Source organism: Alligator sinensis, unplaced genomic scaffold (assembly GCF_000455745.1).
Source record: "Alligator sinensis unplaced genomic scaffold, ASM45574v1 scaffold71_1, whole genome shotgun sequence".
NCBI classification, from domain to species: Eukaryota; Metazoa; Chordata; order Crocodylia; family Alligatoridae; genus Alligator; species Alligator sinensis.
This window is the reverse complement of record NW_005841834.1, coordinates 6,511,373-6,530,883: the sequence shown is the minus strand read 5'-3', so window position 1 is coordinate 6,530,883 and position 19,511 is coordinate 6,511,373.

Sequence of the window (19,511 nt, the reverse complement as noted above, 5' to 3'; positions counted from 1 at the left end):
TACTGATAAATGCAAGGTACACTACCTCAGGGGAAAAAAAATCCACAGCACGCTTATAGACTCAGCAGTGCTACGCTTGCTACCACCACAGCTGAAAGAGACTTGGGGTGTCATGACTGACCACAAGATGAACATGAGCCACCAATGCAATGTTGCAGCTGGTAAAGCAAACAAAACCCTGGCTTGCATCTATAGATGCTTCTCAAGTAAATCTCAGGATGTCATCCTCCCACTGTACTCAGCCTTGGTGAGGCTGCAGCTGGAGTACTGCATCCAATTCTGGGCTCTGCAATTCAAGAAGGATGTTGAGAAGCTTGAGAGAGTCCAGAGGAGAGCCATGTGCATGAACAGAGGACAAGACATTAGGTCTTATGAAGAGAGGCTGAGAGCCATGGGACTCTTCAGTTTGGAAAAGTGGAGGCTCAGGGGGGACCTGGTGACTACCTATAAGTACACAAGGGGTGTTCATGTTCATCAGGATCTGGGAGAATGTCTGTTAACAAGAGCGCCCCAAGGAAAAACAAGGACCAATGGTCATAAACTCCTACAAGACCATTTTAGGCTGGACATAAGAAAAATTTTCTTTACTGTCTGAGACCCCAAGACCTGGAATAGACTCCCTCCAGAAATGGTGCAGGCACCTACCCTGGACTTATTCAAGAAACGTTTGGATGCTTATCTTGTTGGTGTCCTATGACCCTAGCTGACTTCCTGCCCCTGGGGCAAGGGGCTGGACTTGATGATCTTTGAGGTCCCTTCCAATCCTAATGTCTATGAAATCTATGAAATCATTGAAATGTGCCATCTGATATCAATCTGACATACATAATATAGAACCAGATCTGTTTTTGGATTCTGCTGTGAGAACAGTCTTTTCTTCCTAGACTGCAAGAAGACTGAGGAGATATGAGTTTTCCTGGTTATGTCACAGACAAAAACTAGGTTTGTGCTGTATTCACACTTACAACTTCAGTGCTTGTTGACATAGTTGAGCTACTGTTCTAAGTTTGCTTGGGTACCATAGCACCGAAAACATGGCACTGCATATCTCACTGTGGGCGAGTTGTCCAAGTACATGCCCAATCACCTCTATGTCTGTAGTTCAGACATAGCTTTAATGTTTGACTAGGGACCTCAGCTAAATATTAGCTGTCTTCAGTGAATCTATGCAGATTTATATCAGTTGAGAGTCCAGTCTTTAGTGCCTCAGTTCTTCTCTAAAATTACCTGGAATCCCAGGGCTTTTGAGAGGAATTATTTATTAAATGGTTATGAGGAGCTCAGGTAGTAGTAATGGAGGCCATAAACAAGTCTATCTAATACATTAACCTAACCTCAGAATGCTCAGTAGATAGTAGAGAGGTCAAGTGTTTATATCTAGGTGGTTTGTTCTGGTGCAGATCTCAATTCTTAATAAAACAGACAAATCATCAAATTAAAGCAAGCTAATAGAGGACAGGGACTTATACCACAGAACAAGTGATGCAAGATATTTTTGTGTCCACATGCCACCCCATGCAAATAAAAGCTAAATTGGAGTAGTTTACCCCTGAATGAAATAGGGTCAAATTGTCTCTTTTCAGGAAAAGTCTCACAGTTACTCCACATCAACTGTTCTGTGGTAAGTCCCTATCATTTGTTAACTCATTGTAATTTTGTCTATCATTTGTCCATAATCTGAGTCCCATAATTTTACTTAAATTGTCTTTGAGTATTTGTCTTCAAGTAAACTAAATTTGGGAAGTGGTAGGATGACTATATCACTATGCATATATTAAGATAATTTACAATGATATTTTCACAAATAAGAGAGACAAGTGAGGGTCACTGTCATTTGTAGGGTTACACTAGGATGACTCCCTCTTTGAGGGTCTGCCATACTCCCACAGTGTCATACTACTACAGCTGTGATCTGTGGAATCCCTCTAGCTGGATCTTTCAGAGCAAGAGGGACTAGTAGCAGCACATTCTCTATGAAGGACACATACCTCTGAAACAAGCTACCTCCTATCATGCTCAGTCAGAACTATTGATCTGGTCTCTTCACCTTCAGAGCATATTGCATGATGTGAGTATTTATGCTTTTGAGGAAGGGGTTGACATGTTGGGGGAAGAGCAGAATTCTGATGGCTGTTGGGCTAGGATGGGAAGCAAACTTCTATTTAATCTTACTGAACGTGTCTACATCAGATGCTTTACTGAAAAGTTGCATAGTTTACTGAGCAGTAAGCATGTGTGTCTACATGTGCACATGCTTACTGCACAGTAAACCTCGCTAATCATGAGTAAATCTGCTACCTGCAAATGCAAGTAGGAAATTTTCTCACAATTAGTAATGGCACAGGAGCACTCATGTAGATGCCTGACCAGGAGCAAATCTACTCCTGGTTAGCCAGCCACCAGGGAGCAGGAGATTGGTCCCTGTCCCTGGGAGCTGCCTGCTGCCAGAGTGGGCTCTGCTACTGGGGCCTGGGTTGGAACTATGTCCCCCTTCCCTGGCAGCAGGGAGCTCCAAGCCCCCCCACTCCAAAATCGTGACTGGCGAGTGGGGGCTGGGAGATCTTTATCTCCCAGTCCAAGCTCCATGGTCATGGGGATCAAGCTGGGAGACCCTTATCTCCCAGCACCAGCCCCACAACTGCAGAGCTAGCATTGGGAGCTGTGACCCACCCAGCTCTGTGGTTAGGGAGCTGGGTGGGTCACAGGCTAGGGAGTTTGTTCTCGGCTCAGATCTGTAAGCATGGAGCTGGGTGGAGAAGAATCTCCCCAGTCTATTCCCCATCCAGCTCCATGCTCGTGGATCTGAGTGGGGAACAGGCTCCGCAACTTCAGCCCCGCAATCATGGAGAGGGAGCTGGGAACTATCATGGGTTGGGGCAGGTCCCAGCCCCATGCCCCGATCAGGTGATTGAGGCACAGGGCTTGGAAAAAGCTGCAGGGATGAAGTAGGTCCCAGCCCCCTACTCTGGTCTGCAGTGGGGCAGCTAGCAGTGACCTAGCTTAGCTGTTAGCTACCCCACTGGTGGATTAGGGAAGGGGACTGGGACCTGCCACTCCCCTATAGCTCTTTCCAAATCCTCTGCCATTGATCAGGAAGCTAGGGCCAGGAGCTCCCCGCTGCTGGGTAAGGGGGATATTGTCCTTGCTCTGGCAGAAGGCAGCCCCCCAGGGGCAGGGTGTAATGTCCCAGCTCTGGCCAGGAGATAGCTATCTCCTGGCCCAGTGCTCCCTGCCAGCTCCTGGGCTAGCACCTAGTGGAAGTCTAAAGCTCCTTCTGGTGGCAGCAGGGGTTCATTGGAGGGCCCCAGGCAGTGGAAGCAGTTTGCTGCCATTAGCAGGAAATCTGCTCCTGCTTTCCTGCATGTGTAGACAATTGTCCGGGAGTATTTACTTACAAGTAGTTTACTTGTGAGTAAACTGATCCTAGATGAAATGGATGTGTAGACAGGCCCACTGTTTTGTATTTTGGGGCTTGGAGCTTTGGACTGGCTGCTCCCCATTTTAGTACCAGAGGTAAAAATTGAGAAAAATAAAATAATAATATTCAAAAGTATTCTGACAACTACCAGATACTCTTGGAAACACTCATGGATTTAAGCATTAATGTTTATTTGTCTAAAATTCCTATCAAAGCATGTTATTATTCATTCTCTAGTCTCTAATTTAGAACACACAGGGGGTGTCTACACATTCATTAATGCGCAGTGGTTACTGTGTGTTTAATTTAGTACTTGTATGATCATGTATTAAATAAATGTGCAGCAACTAGAGTTACTGCACAGCAGTGCTGATGGACCTCTTTTCAGTGATGCTACTGCGCACTAGTATAAAAATACTGCACAATAGCATAACCACTGTCCATTCTATGATGCACTATTGCACAATATTATTAGGTTACTCCACAGTTAGTGTCTTGTGTAGACATGCCCAGAGGCATGAACTATTCAGCTATCAATGTCAAGTAAAGATATATTCCAAGAAAGCTAGTACCAATTCATAAATGATTCCCTGTCTAAAAGAAGGTCTAAATCAGTGATTCTCAACCAGGGTGCCACTTCACCCTGGTTGAGAATCACTGATTTAGACCTTCTTTTAAACAGGGAATCATGTATTAATTGCCACTGCACCCTGGGATACCTTGAGATTTTTTTCAAGAGTTCTGTGGGATGCCACTCAATGTTAGCACTCTTAGATGTGCAAACACGATTCGCAAGATAAACCTAGAGATTTCAAATAGGAATCTATAGTGTTGAAAACATTCTGACCTATTGTGGTTTTTCTGAATTCTTTGCAACAGACTAATTGTTTTATTATTTTTCTCTAATAAAAAAATGAGTGAAAACTAAGAGCTGGCATTTTGAGGCATGCCTTGAGCCTAGGAAAGTTGGGAACTGCTAGTCTAAATCCATAACTCAGGCCAACCAAATATGTATGGCATGTATCAAATACAGGAACTGAGACATATCTGCTAGTAGCACAGATCTTTCATAATGGGATGAGTGAAAAGGAGAGGTTTAAGAGCATTTTGCTGTTACAAGATCCATAGGAAACAATACCATTCTTGTGCACTGGGCAAAGCCCTACCACCATGGAATTCCAAATTCAGAAGTTAAAGTCCTGGCTGGCACTAATAGCCTGTTAAGCTAGTCTGGGTAAGGAACACCAGTATTTATAGACACATAAGGGAATGGAGTGGTTAGCACGACATCTGGTCACCTTTGCTGCTTCAGTTGGAACAATGGGGGACAGCCTCCAGCTTGAGTCTGGAATAAGACATGATTTTTGGAACCAACTTAAACATTATGCTGCCACATAGCATGGATTTGTGTATGCATAGTAATAGTTATCACTCAAGCTCAGGAGGTATAGTTTCATCTTAATGAAATAAAAATGCCAACATCAACTTCATGGGATTAAAATGCTTTGGGTTTACTTTGTTATGGATAGGTTTAATTTATTTTATTTTGAATGAAAGCATCAGACACTTGCACTCCAATGTTTTGCTTTTGGATATTTGTTGTTTTGTCCAGTAGATTAACTATTTTTCCTCTAAATAAAAAAAGTGAATGCAGGCTTGTCCAAATATTTATAGTGAGAGTCAGAAAATTGAATAACTGCTTTTTGAATAATTTTTTCTTACATGATCAAAACATTATTAGTATTTTGTTCTTTTACAGTATTATTAGAAATGAAAGAGCAATAGCATTCTGGAGAACTAGGGGTCTGCCTATACCCCCAGTATCACAAAAAAACTCAGTTCAGAAATACTTATCACACAAATCAGATAAGAAATGTGAACTTAAATCATGGCATCCCTAAAATAAGTTACCTGTATAATCAGTGGAACAGCTGAGTATATAAAAAGATGTCTTTGTATGTTGAGAAATGGTAAATTAACTTCAAAAGCTATTTCTGGAGGTCATAATGGTCAGACATTTTTCCAAGTTTATTTCTTTGAATTAGTATGCCTACCTTCAGTAATTAGGAACTAAAATGAATTGGAAAGAGGGGGCCTGAGAAAGAAGAAACCACTCAGCTGCTTTTTTAGTTGTATTTTAAGTTGAGTTTGAAATATAAAGGCTTAATTCTGATGTCATATACTAACTGTATGCATAATGCTGCATGTGGTATCTTGTAAAAGCAGCTACTGTGCTTGAACATGCAAGAGGATTAGCTCATTTTACAAGAGGTGTGTCAAGCTATGGGCCTACATAAACAGCAACCTAAATAAGACCCTGACTTAGTTGTTTTATTTTATGTGAACATTGAATAATCTACAGCCAAATGTCTTTTCAATTATTGTTTACTTCATTTGTTTTTGTTTCTGTTTATTCTAAACAATAAGACCTTGACCCAGAGCCAGGCCTCTCTGAGGGATAGACAGCAGCTGGATTGTGCCAACGACTTGCAAGAGAGCCAAACATGTGTTCAGAGTTTTATGCTGTTTGTTCCAGGCAGATGCGTGTTTAAAAGAACCACTGGAAAATTGAAAAACATTTTGGTCAGTAAAAATTCTGCTCTTGTCATATTTTCAGACTTTTTTTTAACTCATTATTGCTGAGAACAGTTGCATTGTTTGTTCTACTGCATTTCATCATGAAATCAGGTGATCACATTTATATATTTTTTGCTAATCAATCACTCTTCAGGTGCATAAAAATTAAAGTGAGGATCATAGTTAACAGATATTATGAAAAATGTTACCAAAGAGACCTCTCAAACCTAAAACAAACAAGTTCTCTTTCAGACACCCTATCACTCCATCTATCCTCTGACCCACAGGAAAAGATTAGGAAGACAGGGAAAAACAACAAGACCTTCTTTTCTTAGTCATTTACATCCCTTTGCTGATGATGATCCTTATCCTGAAGTTAGTCTTTTTCAAGCATGAGTTAAATAAATGGGGTTACAGAAGTGGAGAGACATTAGCGTTTCAGCTAATAAAGTATATGATCAAATTACGCAGAAAGACTGACACACAAGAAGACCTCAGACTACTTCCTAATTATGGTCCATAGTTCTAGGAAATGGTTTTAACAATTTAACTAACAGTACCTAACAGCTATTTGAATAAAAATTGTGTTGCACAGTAGACTCATTAGTAAAGGCATTATCCAGTTTAGATGATAAATGTGTTTTAGTAGTTGTATAAGAAAATAGTCCTTTATGTCTCACTCAGGCAAAACTACTAATTAAGTCAACATGCTGTAAGAGCTTTCCATGGCAGTCTACTCAACTGTGCAAAACACAACTTTAATTAAAAAAAATGGAAAAGTAGGGGAAGAAATCTGCCTCCTACAGAAAAAATACCCAGAGGAAAACCAGAGAGGAAAAAAAACAGGCATTTCCGTAGAGCATCCTCATATGGGAAAGAATTAGGGAAATGCAGATTTGAAGAGGGACTTTTAAGAACTGCACAAAACAAAGCATTTGCAGTGCACAGCAAGTTTTGCTGGTCTTATGGCATCCACAAAGTATGCAATATATTCTTGTGTGTCATCTACTGGCTTTAACTACTCAGTGAGATAATGAGAAAATGTTTATTCTCCCCTTCGAGGAAAATGTCAGTGAAAACAAGACAAACCAAAAAAATCATATAATTTTCTCCACTGATATATTTAACTTTTGGTGGAATCTTGGGTAAAAAAATATTTTGGCAAATACCAAAATTTGGTAACCAGAACCCGCTGGCAGATGTAATAGGCCAGTGGTGCAGCCAACAAGTAAAGAATAGTTTTAAATAATTACAGGAAACAAAACAACCCCCCCACCCCCAAAAAAGGCAATAGAAAGCAAGACCTTCTAAATAACTACATAGTCCAATACATGGATCTCACACCTAAATTCAAGGCACTAAATTCTATACAGCACGAACACCAGCACCCAAGCTGTTTTTTTTTTACCTAAGGATTTTCTCAGCTTAATTAGGTGGTGCAGGAGCATCTGCCTGGAATGCTCAAAAGCATCCTCAGGAAACAGGTGTGAGTTATTTACATTTCTAATAAATGGGACAAAAAAATCAAAGCAATTATGTCAGTACTCCACAGTGAGTCTTCCTCGCTCAGCAGGCTAGGCAAAGTGGATAAGACTGAAGGCGGGGAAAGTAGATTGTGATGGGAAACCCTTCAGCAGCTAAGCCTTTATCTCTTTCTTTATCTCTGGCCAGAGAAGGTCAGCTGGATAAGAGCTCTAGGTCCTAATCTAGGCCTCTTTGCTTCATTCCCACCATAAACTGGATGTGTCTACACATTCATTAACACGCTGTAATTACAGCATATTAAATTTAGAACCTATAATAAATAACAGGTACTAAACTTAATGCGCTATAATTGGCGCCACTGCGCATTAGCATAAGTGAATGCTTTTTAAGTGATGCTTAATGCCCATTGTACTAATCTACTGCGCATTAGCACATCAGCACAGTTTTTGCCAGCCACATTCATGCACAGTAGAATGAGCCCAGTGGGCATTAAGCACCTCATGTAGATGTGCCCACTGTTTGTTTGTGTCCTTCCTTAGAATTGCTTTGTCACCCTCCCTTCTCTCTCCTTCATGCAGCACTCCTTAAAGGGCAGGCACAACACGCTGCAAGAACAAAGACTTCCAGTTGCAGAGAACACACTGTATAGATAGAGAGAACTTCAGTTCTTATCCTAGCAGTCTCTGTTGTGCCTGCAAGAAGAGCAGCACACAGCCCTGAAATGGGAGGGAGGTGCTACACCTGTAAAAACCAGACTGGTCTTCCCCATAACCCAACGTTTGTGGGAAAAATTATTTGGGTTTTGCTGAATGTTTTTTTTGTGGAGGGAAGTTGTTAAGAAGCATAATGTGGATATCTTCAGCTGCCAAATGGTCCCCCCCACCACCTCCCCACATTGATGGTAAACTGACTTTTTCTCCCTAAATTGTTTTTTTATTAAACAGGCAAACAACCTCTATTTCCTATCAAATAAGAAAAATGAAAGAAAAGTGTCACATCTCCCTAATAAAGATGTATTTAAAAATAGTTTTTAGCAATGTAGTTAAACTAAGCTGTGATCTAGTTAAGAGGCATATTTTACCTTAGAGTAGCTTCTCACTTACTTCTGTATACATTTATTTATGGATAAATTTACTCATGGCATTCAGCACTACACAATGAGGGACACAAAAGAATTCATGAATTAACTTTTCACTTCCTTTATATGTTTTATATCTATTTTACAGAGGGATACTGAGACAGATTAAAGGATTTAAATTAGCTGAATCGTGATTTTGAGTCCTTCAGCATGTTAACCACTATCTCCTCCTTTCTCTTAAAAATTCATTGATTAATTTAGTTTACAATACCAATAATTAGGGGGTTAAAGTAACTTCTCCATAGTCATATTTAAACTATCTTTGCAAGTATAATCCCATGATTTGTGATCATTCACATGCAGTATTTCACTGCTTCTAGAACAATAGATTTTTAGCCTGAGGGCTCTTGAGCTGAAGGATAAATGTCTCATGCTGTTAGAATACATGCTAGCTTAGTCACTTGTTCATATAAGGTCATGAGCAGTACAGATGTGTCGTAATAACTGCTTTTAATGATTACTCTCGGATCAAATAATGTTCAAGAGATTACCACATCTGTAAAAAGGCCCTAAATGAAAGTACAGGACATTTTGTACAGAAAGATTTAGAAAAGCAAGCTGTTATTTATAGGGACAGCAACTTTGTGTTACAGTACTGATGCGTAAACTGGCAAAACCTTTTTCAGTTTAGTGATAGAGAAAAACAAATAACCTCTGAGCTTTTATGAATCTAATATTGTGTAGATGGTCCTCTTTAGTCTAGTCTTTGGCTTAGAAAGCACCTGTAAAGCTGTTTGCGCTCTGTTGTCCTTTTGTTCACTCCTCTTCTCCTACATGACATTGATTATTCTGTGTGTGTGTGCTACTAGCATAGGTTGAAATATTTCCCTCAGTTTTCTGAAAGCCTGTCATCATTGGCTAGAATCAAATTAAGCATATTGCATGTGATCATTTCTTTGAGATTCATGTTGGGTTTGGGGACTAACCAGCTACAAAAGCATCCACACAATAGCCAAAGAATCGGCAGGTTTCTGCTATTGGGGTTTTTTTCTCCTGCTTAGTAACAGGTGGTATTTATCTAAGCAGCCTGAGCTGGGCAGCTGGCTGATGGGTCCCTCCAGCTGGACATCCTTTCCCCATTTAGTTCAATCACACCTGCTTCAGTCAGCAAACAAGGGCCTTTTTCATCTTCTATATCTGCAGGAAAGGGTGAGCATGTGTATGGGGAGGGGGTGGATAAGGAATCTTGGACCAATTATACCATTTTCAGTTGCAGTATTTCATGATGTCTGCAGACCCCATCTGGTCTCTTACCAAAGAAAAAAATTGGGTTTAAGGGTTTTCTTCTTTGTTTTGCTCTGTTATGCTTTTCTCTTTAACACAGCTATTTCATTATCTCTGGCTATCATTTGATCAGATTTATCTTCCATTAAAACTTCCTTTCCCTTGAAGCAGACAATGACATGAGTATGCATGCCTCTCCCAGCTTTTATTGTGCTGAATTAAGAAATGGTAGAATAGTCTCATGAAAGATTAATTACTTCCTGTAAGCATCTTTGTACCTGAGGACAAGCAATTACAAAAATATGTCCAAAAGAAAACAAGAAAGGATGTTAGAAAGTATTGGCCAGGTATTTCCTGGCAGACAGCAAGCTTAGCTTGTTACAGTGCCAGCTTATTTAGAGCTAAGGAAACTTCTGTCTTGAACTCATGTATCATATTTTGTTTTGTACATTAGTAGCAATATTGTCTTTGTAAAAATATATATAACTGACACTATACAGGCATTTTCCTTGATGCTTCATTTGTACTAGTGTTTGAGGGCATGTACTTGTACTGCCTTATGAAAGGTGACTGACTGACTTAAAGGATAAATTCTTAGGACTTGAATAAGAAACAAGTCCTTATATAAATTGTTTCATGTTCACTAATTCTTCTTATTCCTGTACTGAACAATTTTCTGGTTGACTTAGCAGAGTTTGCTTTGGATTCACCTGGAGAGAGTCAAGGCAAGAGTCTGAAAGAAACTCAATATACTGAATACTTAAAAGTGAACATCATCATTTAGCTAACTTTCTGTCACAGCCATTTAGAAAGAAAAGAGTCTCCTGTTTCTCCAAGGAGGGCATCAGAACTGCGGTGAGATCTGATTGAAACTAATTTCTATTTAGAGTGAGCACAGAGCTATTTCTCAATTAGGCACAAATATTTATGTCAAAATATCACAGAGGGTGTGGACTGAACCCATAAAAGCAACTAGAGTGGAGGCTTTTTAAAGCATTCTTAACTTAGCCTGTTGTTGTTCATGGAGAGTGCAGCACAGATGGGATCTATGATTGTCTCTGTAATGAAGAGGCAAAGCAGATAACTTGTGCAGCCTTAACCGTTTCATAGCATTGGAACTGGCATAATGTAGAGACCCTAACCTCCTTCACATTGGAGGGCCAAGTTCTAACATGTTTGTCCTCAATGTACTTCAAGTGCATTCCTCTCACCCTGAAATGCATATGGGACCCAAATGTGTGTTAACCATGGCTATGAACCTTGCTCTGTCCAGGGTCCTGTCTTGGGTCCCCAATTTTCTGTCTGCTCTAGTGTAGATGGGTCCTAGTAGACAATCTTTATGAATTTTCCCAAAGGTCCACTAAAGTGGATAATTATATAAGTGAGTAATTCCAGTAACAGCAAAACTAGGGGCTTAAATTATTGCTTTACTTTAATTAATGCACCGGAGTTTGCAATATTTTCAGATTCTTGGACAAAACATGCTGTTCAAGAGCAAAACCAGATGTTTGGAAGAAGATGCTAATGAGAGGTGCTATTTCATGACTTCATGTGGACATAATATTATGTACCAACTTCCTAGAGGTAGTGTAAGGCTTATCCTTTTGAATTATTTGTCTGAAAGGCTTTGGAGATTTCTGTACTACCTCTAGATTGCAATAGGGGGTGCCACAGTGATGCCTGCCCATGCTGGCTAAACCCTCCAAAAATGTAAAAGAGCAGTCTTTTTGCTCCATAAGTTCTCTCTCAGTTGTACTTACTATTGTAGATCTAGCATGGCTCTAAGGGACGTTACCTTGCATGGGGGTGGAACAGGCATGCAGTGGTTAACTGTGGTGCTCTCTAGAGCAGCCTAGAGGCAGTGTAGACATAGTTTCATAGTTTGTAGGGTTGGAAGGGACCTGAGCAGATCATCAAGTCCAACCCCCTGCCATGGCAGGAAAAAGTACTGGGGTCAAACGACCCCAACAAGGTGTTCATTTAACCTCCTCTTAAAGACCCCCAGGGTAGGAGCCAGCACCACTTCACTTGGAAGTTGGTTCCAGGTCCTAGCCGCCCTGACTGTGAAGTAGCGCCTCCTGACATGCCCATTATGAATTAATATAAAATAGTGTATTATCATCTGGTCCAATCAATCTAATACAGTACATTTTGCATTAAAGTATATTTTGTGATGAGTGCACCGGTGTCAGGGACTCTGATCAGGTAGGCCCACCTGAGCCAAAAACTGTCAAGAACTGATCAGGTGGGCCAGCCTGGGCCAAGTACCTCAGCAAGTCACACCTGAAGTAAGCCTCAGCTAATGAGCTCTGCCACAGTTTAGGAACAACAAACAACTTGATTGGCTGCTGGGAGCACTGCATATCCATTTAGCACCAGCAGGGGCCCTGGCTTTGCAGGCTAGTCAACAGTTCTCCTGTGGCAAGCCTCCTGGTTCCTGCAATCTAGTTTTGGCTCATTTATGGACCTTGGTTTTGAATTTCTACATGAATCTGTTTCCTGGATCCTGACCTGTGGATTATCCCTTTGATTGGTACTCAACATCTAATCCCCAGATCCTGACCCTGGACTGTGTTGTGGACTTTGTCCTTGGATTGCCCTTGAATTTTGTAATATGGCTCTTGTCTTTTGGCCCAGCCCTTGGCCCCTACTTTCCTTCAGTAATGTAGCTGCCATGAGTTGGGCATGCATCAGAAAGCGGTTGCATTACAATCTGTTGGCACAGTGGAACAGAAGTCAGTGGCAAGTGAATTTGCATGGTGGCACTTTCTATCATGGTCTGACACTCTGATTTACCCTTGAAGTCCTAATTAATACATTACAACAACACATTTTTTGTGATATAATTTCTGTTTTGATGCAGTTGCTTATTTTTTCAGCCCATTGCACTATGGTTGCACTGCTATGAATGGAGATCTAACCATCTGTTTCACATGCCTATACATGGGGGAGGGTGGAAACATACTGTATTTCTCAATTACATAGGCCACTAAGTAATCCTGGAGAATTTTGAATGTGCATGGATGTTTCTTATATAATTCAACATACATAAGGTGATGTATTAAACCCAAATGAGAAAAGTATACTTATTCAAAGCCAATTGAACTTCATTTTAGAAGGCTTTATCCTGAGCTGTAAATTAAATGCTGAATGGGGTTATTATATAAGTGCTGAAAAATCCATTTTTACAAGTAAGTGATACTCTGGGTAGCACCGGTAAATGTGATCACATGCCCAAATAGAGAAAGGCCAGTTCATTCTAAAGAAGAGTGATTGGTGCCATAAGAGGAAGAACAGTCTAAGGGCAAAAAAAAAAAAAATCAAAGATTTAGGATAGAGATCAGATTAACATCCCAGGGCTGAGCTGTTGGAGACACTACACTACTGAATAAAAGTTTCTACTGGTTGTGGGGCATTGGATGCACCATTATGAATAGCCCAATTCCTGTACACAGATGATTTGGGAGTTTTCTCAGTTTTGAGACATTTTCAGCTTTCTGTAGTAGAAAAAATATGGTTTCGTCAACAAGAAGACTAAGATTCAGTGGAAGGACACACTAACAATGTGTATGCAGCATTTATACAACATTTTCCAACTTCAAAATAGTATGTAAACATCAACATCTTCACATTCCTAACAACAATATAGGGATGTGATTGGATGCCTAGCACAAAGTAGAACCAATGACTTCTGATTGTCATCGCTGTCATGCGCACATGCTGCCAGCAGCAGCCACTTTTTTGTCCCTCCTCCCAAGTCAGTGCCTGGGGTGGATGCCCCTTCACCCTCTGCCCCTGTTATGCCACTGGTTTTTAATACCACTGTACAATGGGAACCAATGAAGTCACATTTCCCATAGTTGTAAACCCACTGAAATCACTAGGGATATAGCAGGGAAATATTTACCTAAAAGACATCAAAATAAAAATCTAGATGTGTCAACTAGGTGCTGACATGGGAATGTAGGTGCCTAAATTCCAAGCAGTGATCCAGAATAACCTTGCTTCACTGACCCCAAATCTCATTAACAGGGATCATGGTTTTCTCCGATTTAAAACAATCCCCAATTTTTGGTTAAAAAAAAGTAACCCCAAATCCACATTTTCCATGATTAAAATGAAACACCACTTTTATTTATATATATATATATATATAATGTGTACACACAAACACATATGTGTGTGTATGTGTGCGTATTAGTGGTGTTTCATTTCAATCATGGAAAAATGTGGATTTGGGGTTACCTTTTTTAACCAAAAATTAGGAATTTTTTTAATCAGAGAAAACCAAGTTCTCTGCTCATTAGACACCTACATTTTTGTCCTAAAATGCTCCCTAGGTGCCTAAACTGGAGTCCTTGTGAAATATCTAACCAGGACAGGTCTGCATAGCTAAGTTCCTGCCTAAATTCTATTGTAATCCAGACATGAGGCAGAGTGGTGCTTAAGTTCACAGAGGAGGGTGATTCGTTAAGTGTGCTCCCGGGACAGTTAACAGCATTTGGTTCAGTACCTAGCAGAGTAGTTACTGGCACTTTCATTCAAAAATACAGCTAGCAGTGATGCCATGATCCACGTTTTGCTTAATAGTCTAGTGGTTAGAGTAAGCCAAGACGACAAGTCATGGCACAGCTAAGATGGAAGCCCAGTAGTAAGTGAACTCACCTGAGGGTGAGGAGGCTCAGGTTCTGGTCCCTGATTATTTCTGTTTTTTTAACCAGTAATTAAGGCAAAATTTAACTGACCAGAGCCAGAATTTAGGATTGTAGCTCTCCTATCCTTTCTTACACTTTTGACTGTCCAATAGCTTTGCCCTAACAGGAGAGGTGGAGAGAGTGCCTCTACCCAAATGAGGCTGAGCTATGAGCACTCCTGGGAAGTGAGAGAAGGGCTTGAATTCCACCATCCCTATTTTGGTTGATCACTGTAACCACTCACTTTGTATTATGCAAAAGACAACCATGCGCCTAACCTCAGAAGAGTTCATGGACTTTTCAACAGAAGAACCTATTGTGCATCCCTGAGTCAGCACCAGAAAGAGGCAGGAATTCAAATATATCCCTGTCCCTGCTATCAGTCGACTTTTGAAGATGATTAACTCTCCACATTGATTATATGAAGAGTATCTATTCCTGTTTCTTTGGGTCACTATCCTGGGGCAAGTGCCTAATTATTAGCCATAGGCAGGCAAGGTTCTTTGAGTAGATGTGATATCTTTTATTAGACTAACTTAGTTGGAAAATTATTATTAGGCATTCTGATGCCCAAGTAGAGGCAGCTAAAAAGGGGCCAATTTGGAGTTTGCCCTAAACAATATTCTCAAGGCCACGCAGTGAATTAGTGCCAGAGCTACTTAACTCCTTAAGGGATTCCAGTATCCAATTCCATTATTAAGTTACTATAATACATTTTCCTCAGTAAAAATACTGGTCTAGGAACTTTCTCCTAATCTTAATTTTTGAAGTTAAAAAGCAGACACGGCTACATTTTACAGTATTTTGACACAGCAGCTTTACAATGCAGAGAAAATCCAAACAAACAAACCTTTCAATGTTTTCCTTCTTAATTCAAAGTTTCCTTACTCCTTTTTAAAGTTTATTTTAGCTCCAGCTAATTTGTTTATTGCATTTTACATGGTGATGCCAAACCTGGTTTGCTTGCAGTTTCCTGTTTTTCATTGCAATTATTAAGATAATGTTCACATTGTTTACCAAGCTGTGTGGTTGAAGAGTCAGTCCTTGTCCCCTAGATTTGAGATCTTATTACATGAAATAAAAAAAACCCAAGAAAAATCAGATATTGTATTGTATATGCAAGTTTTGTACATATCTTATAATCTATTCATAATTTTCTCTTTGAGTGCATGGCAAATATTGATTGCAGCCTGTGTGAAAAACACAAAGCAATCAGCTTCATCTCAAGCAAGAACATTCCAAGAGAGCTGAAACAGTACTGAGCTGACTATTGCCTCATCTATTCTGTTGTCAGCTAAAATAAAGACAGTGAGATAAAATGAACAAAAAATATGTGTTCACAATTATTGCTTGTAGATAAAAACAATAAAAGATTACAAAAACAATGTGTGCTTATTTTTTGTAAACTGTTGACTTAATTTCTATCCCAAACATTTTGTGTGGATCTTTATTGCGGAAATGTCGAAATATCCCAATCAGTAACCCAATTGACTAAAATCCCTGTATTCATTAAGGTCTGACTTAGTGCATGTAGGTCTTTCAACAATGAGACTTAACATTCTGACCTAACATTTAATGTATTAATCCTAATTTTATGCTGATGCCAAGGCACTCTTCTGTATTAAATCAATTCAGGTTAATTTAGAATTATGTCTCTCCCACCCAGTATCAATAGGTCCACTGTTGGTTTTTCCTAAAGCTGACCACCCAGTTTTATGAGAATCTGCAGTGAATTAGAAAATCTGTCATTGCTGGAGGAGCCGGACAGCTAGGATATGACTTGTCATTCCTCCTATACAATACACACTCTTTGTCTGCTATCTCTTAAACTAACCTGACATAACTTAGCCTCCTGGTCAATGGCATCTTTATTCTCAGAAGGAATGCTTCGCTCACCAACATTATTAAGAAATTTCTGGACAATGTTTAGTGGCTGTGCAATAATCCAAGGTTCTATTAAAAAGCCATCTGGGTAATTAATAGCACATTTGTTCTCAGCCTCCTCCCAATTTGTCCATTAGTGGAATAAAAGCACAGGACAAAGGGTAATGTGGTTCAGTTATATTTTACAAGAATTCTTCAGGAAGTTGAAAACACATGATAGTTTTCCAAAGATACATATGTTTATGGGCACTCAGTGAGAGAGCAGCAAACTGCAAAATCCAGAGGCTTTTAATCAGGCTTCTCCACTGTCAATAGGTGATTGACATAGAGACGGACATTCATCACTGACTATGTTCTCCCTCCTATTGACAAGGCCCAGCATGTGAGGGGGAGTCTGTGTGAACTGCCTATATAATCTCAATTAAATTAAAACGGATAAAACTGTTTTTAAGATCCATGTCAGCACCCCACATCAAAACCAGCACAAATAATTTTTATACTCTCTCACCTGATAGTTGAAGGCTTTTCTGAGGTTTCTTTTTAATGTCTTCTCATGAAAGCAAGATTATAGCCTCAGGCTGCACTCCTTATATGAAGGGGATTTTTTTTTCATTCTCCCTTTCTTTCTCTTTAAAGCACCTGAAGAAGAAACAGTCTACGATTTTTAGAAGTTTGTGGTTAAAATTAAGAAACAAGCACCAATCTGGCTTGGACTTTTTCTTTGCTTACTCTTGTAAGGCAGGTAATTACTGACATTTTGTTTCTATTGGCATAGGGAAAAGCCCAGCCTGCCTCTTTTAAATTACCATGTAAAATCTGGTAAGAACACATCTATAACTACATGACTATGTTTCAGTGGTAAGAATCTGCGTTGTACCACAAACAATTAAAAAATGCACGTGTATGTATTTATAACTGGCCTCAAATCCACAGCTGGTATTAGACAAGTAGTTCCATTAAACTCAATAGAACTATATTCATTTGCACCAGCTGTGGATCTGTCCTTGTTTGAAGTGTGCTGTATATATATAGGCTATTCACATTTACCAGCCAAACTAGTTTAGTCAAAAACCCAACTTTTGTCCAACAACACTCTCTATAAAATGTCCACTTTTCTCCACCCTTCTGTGTGGAAATTTTTTTTGGTCAAAAAATTGAATGCCTGGAAAATGAAATAGTTTTTATTTAGATGTATTGAAAATATAGCAATGCCTCATGTGAGTTGGATTTCTATTGCCTTGTGTCCTTATTCCCCCAGGCTGTACCCTAGCCAAAAACATCAATGTACATAATCTATATTCATCAAAGAGGAGGTCATAGTGCATTATAAGAAATTAAACATAAACCAGTTTAAGTGATCAGGAACCAATTTAAACCTGTAACAGAACAGAAATTCAGTGCACATAAACCCGTAGATATATCCACACTAAGGGAACATAGCCTCCAGAAAAGAATGGGGGCATGGTATGTCATTTCTGGATCAGGTCACTTCTATTTTGGAGACACTTTTATTTTTTCCTTTTTCTAAAAAAAACTATTTCAGTCTACATTTTTCAGCTGATACAATATGACAATAACTTCATTTGTTTTAGCTTTCATGGAAAGTTGCCGCCTGGAATGAAACTGGTTCTTTGCATGTTTCACAAAGATTACAATGGACTTTTGCCATTCAGATTATCACTGATAGGCCACAAGCTTCATGCAAAACTATCATTTTCAGTCACTGCCATATTATTTTTCAGGTAATAGGATTTCAGCTCTGGGGGAAAAGGATTGGTACTTTATAGGATATCTTCCAGTGGTAAGATTCTTTCATTTTGATTTTTGTCAACACTTTCTGTAGAAAGAAATCCCTTGTTTTGTGATCAGCTCTGATATATATTTGATGAATGATATAAAAATTACATACATACATACATATTTTTTCTTTTTTTCCCCCTTCTTCATAGAGAATGTTGGGATTTTAGTTTGGACTGTAGCCAGAACAAAGAGAATATACAACACTGATGCAATACAACATGCACAGTGGGCTTTAAAGTTTGTTTACACTCCCATACTTCCACAAACTTTATTTGTATCAGTGGGCCACAGCAATACAAATATTTGTTGACACTTTACAACCTCAAGTATCTGTAAGTACATTGCATTTACAAAGTAAGTGCTCTGTAAATACTCAATGAAGTATAGGTTGGTAATTGTGCATTCATATACCAGCTTTGTTTTCACAAGCTATAGCAGGGACTTAGTGTAGCTCTCAAACTGTGACTATTTAAAGTACTAGTTTAACAAAGCCTAACTTTGAGTTGTCTCATTAAAGTCAATGGGACTATTCAAATGCTTAAAGGTTAAGTAAGTATTTGCTTAAGTGCTTTGCTTAAAGAGGGCCTAAATGAGTGAAATTTTAAATGTCCCAATGAAACATCTTGCAAAACACTTAATTGCAAGTGAGACAGACAATTATCTTTTTGTATTAAAATAATGCCCCAAATTTCCATTCAGGATCAGAGCCCCCACTGCATCGAGCATTGTACAGATATAATTTAAAGGTGGTTTTAAAATGAGTAACTTAAATTCCAGATGAGTTCCTCATTTGGCAAGTTGGACAGCAATTTGAAGGACTGCTCAAAGGAGAGTATGACAGTTATTGGAAAAACTAAACGGGCTAAATTCTCCTTTTTATACTTCCATTGGTTTTGGCAGAGCTGTATCTTCTTGCCAGCACTGAACTGGCCAGCATGTTTCCTATTTCTTTTTCAGCACAATCCACTTCCTCTTATACAAAATGTTCCCTGGTGTTTACTTGTGCACCTTCTACTGACATTTTCCTTGTCTCTTAAGGCTAGGGACAGTAATTACACATAAACCAGTTTAAGTGATCAGGAACCAATTTAAATCTGTAACAGAACAGGAATTCAGTGCACATAAACCAATTTCAAAATGGCCCAAACTGGTCTAAGATGAACCTGGTTGAATGTAGCATCAAACTTAACTGATTTAGGTCAAACTGGTTTACGGAACTTCTGTCTCAGGCCCCTTCCCGATTTAAGTTAACTCACAGTCCCCTAGCATCCCAGGATGCTTTGCAGCCCTG